Here is a 7,303-nt window from a genome sequence, read left to right as displayed (position 1 = left end):
TGATCTTTAAGAGTTTGATAATTCAGCTGGAAAAGCATAGTGGCTGTCAATCCTTCACAGAGAAAAGCAGAGACTTACAGGTAAGGCATGGATAGAAGTTGCATCACCAGGTGTTGAAAGCAGTGGATTCCCTCCCTACATCAACTGGATGGCCCAGCAAAGAGTGAGACGTGTTTATTTGGCTTGATAGGGAGACAACAGATGGAAAAAGTCAAAGGAAGAAGCTGATTTTTAAGAAGCTGATATTTCATCTGCAGGTGTTAAGGATTGTTTTGAACAAACTTTATGGCAGAAATTACTACAGTAATCCAGGAATTATTTGCTCTTACTCAAGCAACATTTTCTGAATTTTCTGTTTCAATTTTATAATATCAGATTAAGAATTTTCTTTTGACTGTAACATGTTTGGTGGGGAAAAGGGGAGGAAGGGTTTTGCTGAAGGAAGGCTGTAGATACAGGGCAGAACCTATTGCAGCTCAAACTAATACTCATGATCACATTAAAATACATGGAGTGCTTAAGGTTCCCAGATCTCTTCAGTCCTTTTGCTAGAGCTCATACATGTAGTTATTCAAGGTGACTGCAACAAGTACTGTGTATTTCAGGTATAACAAGCAGTGTAAGAAGCAGACAGGTTGTTAAAAAAAAATCCCCCCAAAATTTGGCCAAGGTTCATATTTAGAAGGGTTGGGATTTTTTTTCAGTAATGGTTTAGGTGAAGTAATGGTTTAGGTGGGTTATAATGTTGCTACACAGTAGTAGAGCCAAGAAGTGACAATGAGTGCACATATTGTCTTTTATCACTTCAGCAGTTATTTTGTGTGAGGCAAACACTAACCTGACATCAGCTTTACAGTAGCTGTGATCCACTCATTGCCATGCAAAGCTGCTTGGAAAAACATAGAAAGAAAGAAAACTGAAGGAAGAAAAAAATAAAGTACCTTACACTTATCACAGGCAGTTTTTTGATCATTTATTATTTAATGTTTCAGAAAATGGTTAATGTAAATGAGACTGCAAGTCTTGAACCTCAGCCATTCTCTGAATGTTTTATTGCAGATTTGTGGTTGGAGACCAAAAAGCTGCCCCGAGTTGCACTCGGGGTGAATTTTGTAATATGAATAGGGTATTTCTACACAGATTTCCAGCTGAAGGATGTCCAAGCATTTTGCAAGTTACATCACTTAAAGATGCTTCTTGTCCCCTCTCCAGATCCTCTTAATTTTAAATATATTTTTATGAGAACTGGAGGTGGTGGTGGGAAAAGAAACATCACTGTGTTTCAAGTGTGCGAACTGACGCCTCTGTAGAGGGGAGTACATGTGCACTCCCTCCCCAACTCTTAATAAGGATAGCCAATATTTAGCCCTCTCAGATCCAGGCTGTGTGCTCAAGAGAGAGACTTGGTGCCAAGCTCTTCCTCAGAGCAACACTGTAAATTAACCTGGTGCCAGTGTCTGCAGTGCCTCCCCTACTCGTGTGTGTCCTCCCCCGGTCTTCTGTAGCTGGGTATGCAAGCAGAGTGAATTGGGCATCCCAAGGGGTCCAGTTCCTTCTGTGTCACTGCTTCCCATCCGTTGGCATGGAAAAACAGTGGTGTGGAGAGTGACCCCAGTTCAGATGGGGTCTGCTTTGAACACTGAGATATAAATAATGAGCCCAGCCAAAAGTATTACAGAGCTGCTAGTTGGTCTCAGCTGCCCCTGGAGGTCTGCTGCTACCAGCTCGTGTCCCAAATGGGTAAACAAAGCTCTGAGGGGGTAAAAGGTCCTACAGCTCTCCCAGATGATACAGTATCTGCCAAGAAATCTGTGAGACTGTGGTTCTCAGGCATGCTAAGGGCTAATTTCTATTTTCTTAGCTCCCTTTAACCCCTCCCTTCTCTTCCAAACAAAAATAGCAGAATTTTAATAGAGATTTCAACTCAGAATGCTCCTGTTCCCAGCCGAGCTGGTGGAAAGTTCCATGTGTTGCTGTGCAGATACTGCCACGTTTTCATTGACTTGAGTCCAGTAGAACTAAGAGGAAACATCTGCGGAGTGGGATAGCTCTCTGTTTGTCCCAGAAATTAATTGCTTCTGCTGGGAGTGTCGAGAGGCTGAAAGCTGTGTACTAGAGATGAGGAGTCTAGAAACTCCTGCTAGGCTTCTACTCACGTTGCCTAGAAAGCACACACCTGCAATTTACCTGTTTCACAGGCACAGCATTCCCCTCGAAGCAGAAGAGGGCTAGGCTGTAGGTCAGTGGACCTGGCAGATTTACCAAGCCCAGGAATCCTGTCAGCTCATGTTTTACAGCTACAGTTCAACGCTGTAATTGTGCAGTTTGGGGAGAAGAGGGGAGCTCATTCTGCCCTGTGGAGGCAGTGGGGAGGAGCATGGATGTGCCACCTGCAGTCAGGCTATAAATGAAGCTTTCCTTCAGCACAGCCTGATGTAAAGACAAATTGGTGTGAGCCAGAGCTTGCTCACAGCTCCTGTGAGACTGGAGTGTGCAAGTCTGTCTTCAAGGGATTTTGCACCTTGATTTGACAGACAATAGGGTGTTTCTACATTTGCTTTGTAAACAGCAGTTACCTGAGGCTTACCCACTTCTGCTAGGACTGCCTCCAGCTTTTCTTCTGAACTGCAGCAGATGCCACTGTCCTCCTCAGCAGCAGGGTGTTCTCCCAGCCCTGCTGTGGCACTGGTTTACTTTGCCTGTGGTCAGTGGGCAGTGGCTCCCAGAGTGGGAGAAGCAAAGCTGTGACTGCTGAGACTGAATGCTCCAGTCCTGACCCCAGAGCCTTGTTCTCCCCGTTGCTTTAACACGCTGGAGAAAAATGCAAGAGCAGCTCTGCGATAGGTACTGAATCTCTTCAGCCATCCGCCTCTCTGTGATTTCTCACTGCTCCCCAGCCTTTTGTTTCCTAGTGCACTCCTGCCCCATTGTACTCCCTGCCCATGCAAGGCAGCTTTTCCTTCTAAGGCAAAATGTGGCTGCTCCTGATAGCTGTGCCTCACAGAGGCTCCTTTTCCTTTGTTCTTTTCCTTTTTCCGTCTTTTCCTTGGATCTGCACTTATAGCTATCTTCTTGGAGCTGCTATTTCTAGCTATCCAGGAACAAAGATGTCTTTGCTGCTGCTGCAAAACATCATTAGAATCTCAAACATGCTGCTAATGACTCCCTGGTGATGGTTTAAACCTCCATTTCATTGACTGGAACACTTTTTAATAAAGCTGTGGTTATCTCTCGAGCTCTGTGAATATCTCTGTTGCTATCCTGATCTCAAGATCTGGGTAAGGTGAGCAGCACAGGCGTGGCTGAGTTTTCATGTCACACCACTTGTTGATGAGATTGTTTTCCTTTATTTAGACAGAGATCATCATAGTTGCTGCAGTCCCTTAGCTTGTACCTTCAGAGAGCTAAGAATTATTCTCAGGCCCTTTCTGATTTCCTCCACCCAGCTGGCTGTGGCAGGGACCCCTCCCTTCCAGAGGAGCTCTCTCACTGCCCCTTCTCTCTCTCTTTTGGCAGATGGTAAGTTTGGCTGTTTCCATAGCTGGAAACCTATGGGTTGAAAAGTGATGATTTAAGTCCCACCTCTCTTTCTTCCCTCCAGCAAAAGACCAACTTTAACCTCTAACATAATGAGGCTTTTCAAGACTATGGATTGCTTTCTTTCTGCTGTCTGATCATGCAAATTTTTGTCTAAATTCAAAAAAATCAAAGAAGTTGAAATTCTCTCATAATCCACAATTCAACATCCACAGCAATCTAATGATCAAGAGTGAGAACAACATGAAATAAAGAGTCTAAGCTGACAGACCTGCTGTCTACTTGCTAGTCCAAAAATACTGACGATCAAGTTCAGTGCTGACCTCACTTGAACTGATCCTGTGACAGGCAGTCGACCTTGAGAGTTAGGAATTCCTCCAGAGTTTTGGTGTTAAATTTAGACACTTCACTACAGTTTTCCTTTGGCTGTTTGGGATCTGGCTGATGGGCAAACAAAAGCAGTGAAGACAGGCAGATTACCTCTAGCCTACAGGAGGTACAGTCTCCAAACAAAAGGGAGTGTGAGTCCTTTGGTGCAGCTCCTTTGCAAGCAGAAGGATTTTAAACAGCTGATACTACTTCAATTGAAGTAGTCCTCCACATTTGCATCTGGTTTAAAGCCCAAGGGTCTCCTGTAGAATGGATCCTTCTGTCCTGTAGCCCTTGGTGTACGTGGGGTAGGGATGTGAGCCATGCTTGACATGAGATATGATGGGAAAGTTCCCTCCTTAGGCTCAGAGCCAGTTTCCTAAAGGTGATGCTGGGGATAAAATTTTGACAAAATCCTTGGTATTCCCCATCATTGTCCGAAAACCACCCTTTCCTGAACTGTTATTGCATTTCTTCTCAATTGGTCTCCAAACAATGATCCATAGATTTGGCTCTCTCCATTTTAACCTGTTCCCATGTTTATGCTGGTGGAAATCAGGAACTATGCCAGCACGAGTTCAGGCAGCGGCTAATGAATATCGGAGATTTTCTTGTGCTAGCCCCACTTCCTCACAGAGTGTTTGTTACTTTCCACTGCTGTTTCTCTCCTGTTCCTCTTTGACAGTTCTGTGGTGCCACTGACACACGGATCCTACCCTTGCAGAGTGGATGTCACCGACTCGCAGAATATTCCAAGCTGGAAAGGACCCACAAGGATCATCAAATCTGGCTCTTAAGTGAATGGCCTGTACAGGGACTGAGAGCCCTGGCATTTTTAGCACCAGGCTCTAATGCACTGAGCTAATCTCAAGGGAGCAGAGGTGTGAATCCCAGTGTGCTGCCCCAGCCACGCATCAGGCCCCCCCGAGCTGCAGGGCCCCGAAAAGAAAGATGCTTTTGGGGCTCCCCTTTGCACTCCTGCTGTCAGTGCTGGTGGGGGAGGCAGGAGCCTTCCCAGAGGAGGAGGAGCTTCAGGCAAAGAGCTGGAACCATTCAGCACTGGGGTGGCCTGCCTTTGAACTGGTGACTTAGCCCTGAAAGGCCAGCTCTGGTAATTGCTGATCTTGATAATGACCGTGTGAATACTGTTATCCCGTCCACCCCTGCGCTTTCCAGCCATTGTGCGGCGGCGCTGCCTCATTTCTTGGCTTGGCCATACCTGCTCTTTTCCTAGGAGCCAAAGCAAAATAGCCTCTGATCTCGCTGCCCATTTCCTTGCCTAGCTGGGCACGAAATCACAGGTCTGCATTGCTGCCAGGAGCATCCAGCTTCCTTTCATGGGTTTATTCCAACTACTGTTTTGCTAACTGAAAGCCTTCCAAATTCAGCATCCCAGCCTACTTGCTGGGTTTCCCAAAGCCACGTAAACTTTTCTGTCTGCTTCCCTGCTGCCCTGGAATGGTTTCCACAAGCATAGGTTCTTCTGCCCTCTTTTTTTCATCTCAAACCAGTTACCTTGCAATTAACAGGAGCTGCTCTCTCTCTAACCAGGAGTCCGGGCTTGAAACCAGGGAGTGAAGTGCCTTTACTGGGAAGTAAAATCCATAATTGCACAGATGTTAAAAATTATGGACAAAACCTTGGTTTTTTGGCATAACTTTAGTATTTGCTGATGACTTCCAGTTCTGTTAGTTCATCTAATAAAAAGGATTACCTCTACTCCCTTCCCACACCTCCCTTACATATGAAGTGTGAATCATTGGGATCTCAAAAACAAAGGACCATTGAGAGCCCCATTATTTAACTAGAACCTCTGGCTTCAAGCAGGAGCTTGGGCAGGGGATGGCTGTTCCCTGAAGCATCCTCATGCTGGATCCAATGCAGTAACACTTCAGCTTGTTCCCATTAGCTGGATGGGCCAGGGTTTATGAGCTTTTGTCATGTCAAGGATTTTTATTTTCAGTCTACACAGGACAGAATTGGGGCAAAGCCCCCTGTGCATAGTGTAACAGCTGGAGACAAGTGTTTTGAGTCTACTTGTTTTCATTTTTCTCATTTTTCAAGAAAAACTGGTGGCATCCAGCACAGGACCTGCTGGATGGTGCAGGGAGGGGTCTCCTTGGTGCAGACCTGTTCTTCAGGGAACTAATGGAAAGTCACCCTGCCCTTCTTGTTTCAGATGGGCAACACTCTAGTTGGTCCCAGACTGGAAATCTGAGGTTAGGAGTTGCTGTCAGACTCCACACCACAGCAATCTGTTTCATGGGCAGCAGTAAAGGGAGCATTTTGGGTTTTTCTCCAGCTTGGCAGCACATGAATCAAAGCAAAGGCAGGCAAGCGTGTCTGTAGCCAAGGAAAACTGGGAGGTGCTGAGTTACCTACCAAAAGTACTTTTGAGTTTCAAGGAAAGGAAACATGCGTGTGTATGTAGGTGTCTGGCATCTCTTGGGCTCCGTCCATCTCACTGTGGGATAGTCCAGGCAGGAGAACAATAAATCCCCAAAATATGTATTTTCCAGTTTAAATTTGAGTGAGGGTTGGTGCACATGATAAAGAGCAGTGAAAATCAAACTGTTCCTCCTATGCTTCAAAAGCTTGGACTGTTCAGGTGGGACATCAGGGCAGGATTTTCCTTATTGAGCATAAGTGAGGCAGGGTAACACAGTGGTGGCCAGACTAACTCATTGGCAGCCCTTTTCCAGTCACATCCCTGTTTATCTCAGACCTTTTATACTCCTACAACTCTAGGGGTTCACATTGTGCTGGGTGGCATCTTGCCTTAAATTATCAGAAAAGTTTCAAGGTTAATGGCTGATGTCTGGAGCACTTTGTTCTCCAAAATGCCCACCTTTCCTCCCTCTACATGAATTCCCTCCACTCGTTCAAACCGCTGCTGTTCCTCCTGTGGGCAGGGCTTACCTGCTTGAGCTGCAGCTGCTGAACAACCACATCACCCAAAAAAACAGGCAGTGGTCTTGGTTTGGGCTGCAGAGCTGCCCTGCACAGCCCAGCTGATCCGAGAAGTCAGGCTGGGAATCTGCAGAGGGGCCTTGGGGAGAAGGGACCTCCTTTTTGAGGAACATGTGCCCCTGGTCCCAAGGCCCACTGGAGATCCCATGGACAAGCACTGACAGCAGGATGACCCTACCAAAGCCACAGTGGGACTGCTTTTTAGAGGGTTAAGAGCCACCCTACCCTCTGAGCAAGGGACCGGGGTGCTCAGTGCCCCCAGCTGCTCCCTCTGCCGCTGTTGGTGCCGGCACATCCCTTCGGGCATCCCTGCGGAGCGGCGGGGACAGGCGGGCCCTCTCTGCTCCCTCGGCCGCCCAGGCGCTGGTTCACACCTCGCCTTGCTGTTGCCATCGCTGACACACGAGATCAAACTCGTGGCGTTGTG

The sequence above is a fragment of the Fringilla coelebs genome, assembly GCF_963513975.1.
Source record: "Fringilla coelebs genome assembly, chromosome: 1".
NCBI classification, from domain to species: domain Eukaryota; kingdom Metazoa; phylum Chordata; class Aves; order Passeriformes; family Fringillidae; genus Fringilla; species Fringilla coelebs.
Note: the sequence above shows the minus strand (reverse complement) of the source record.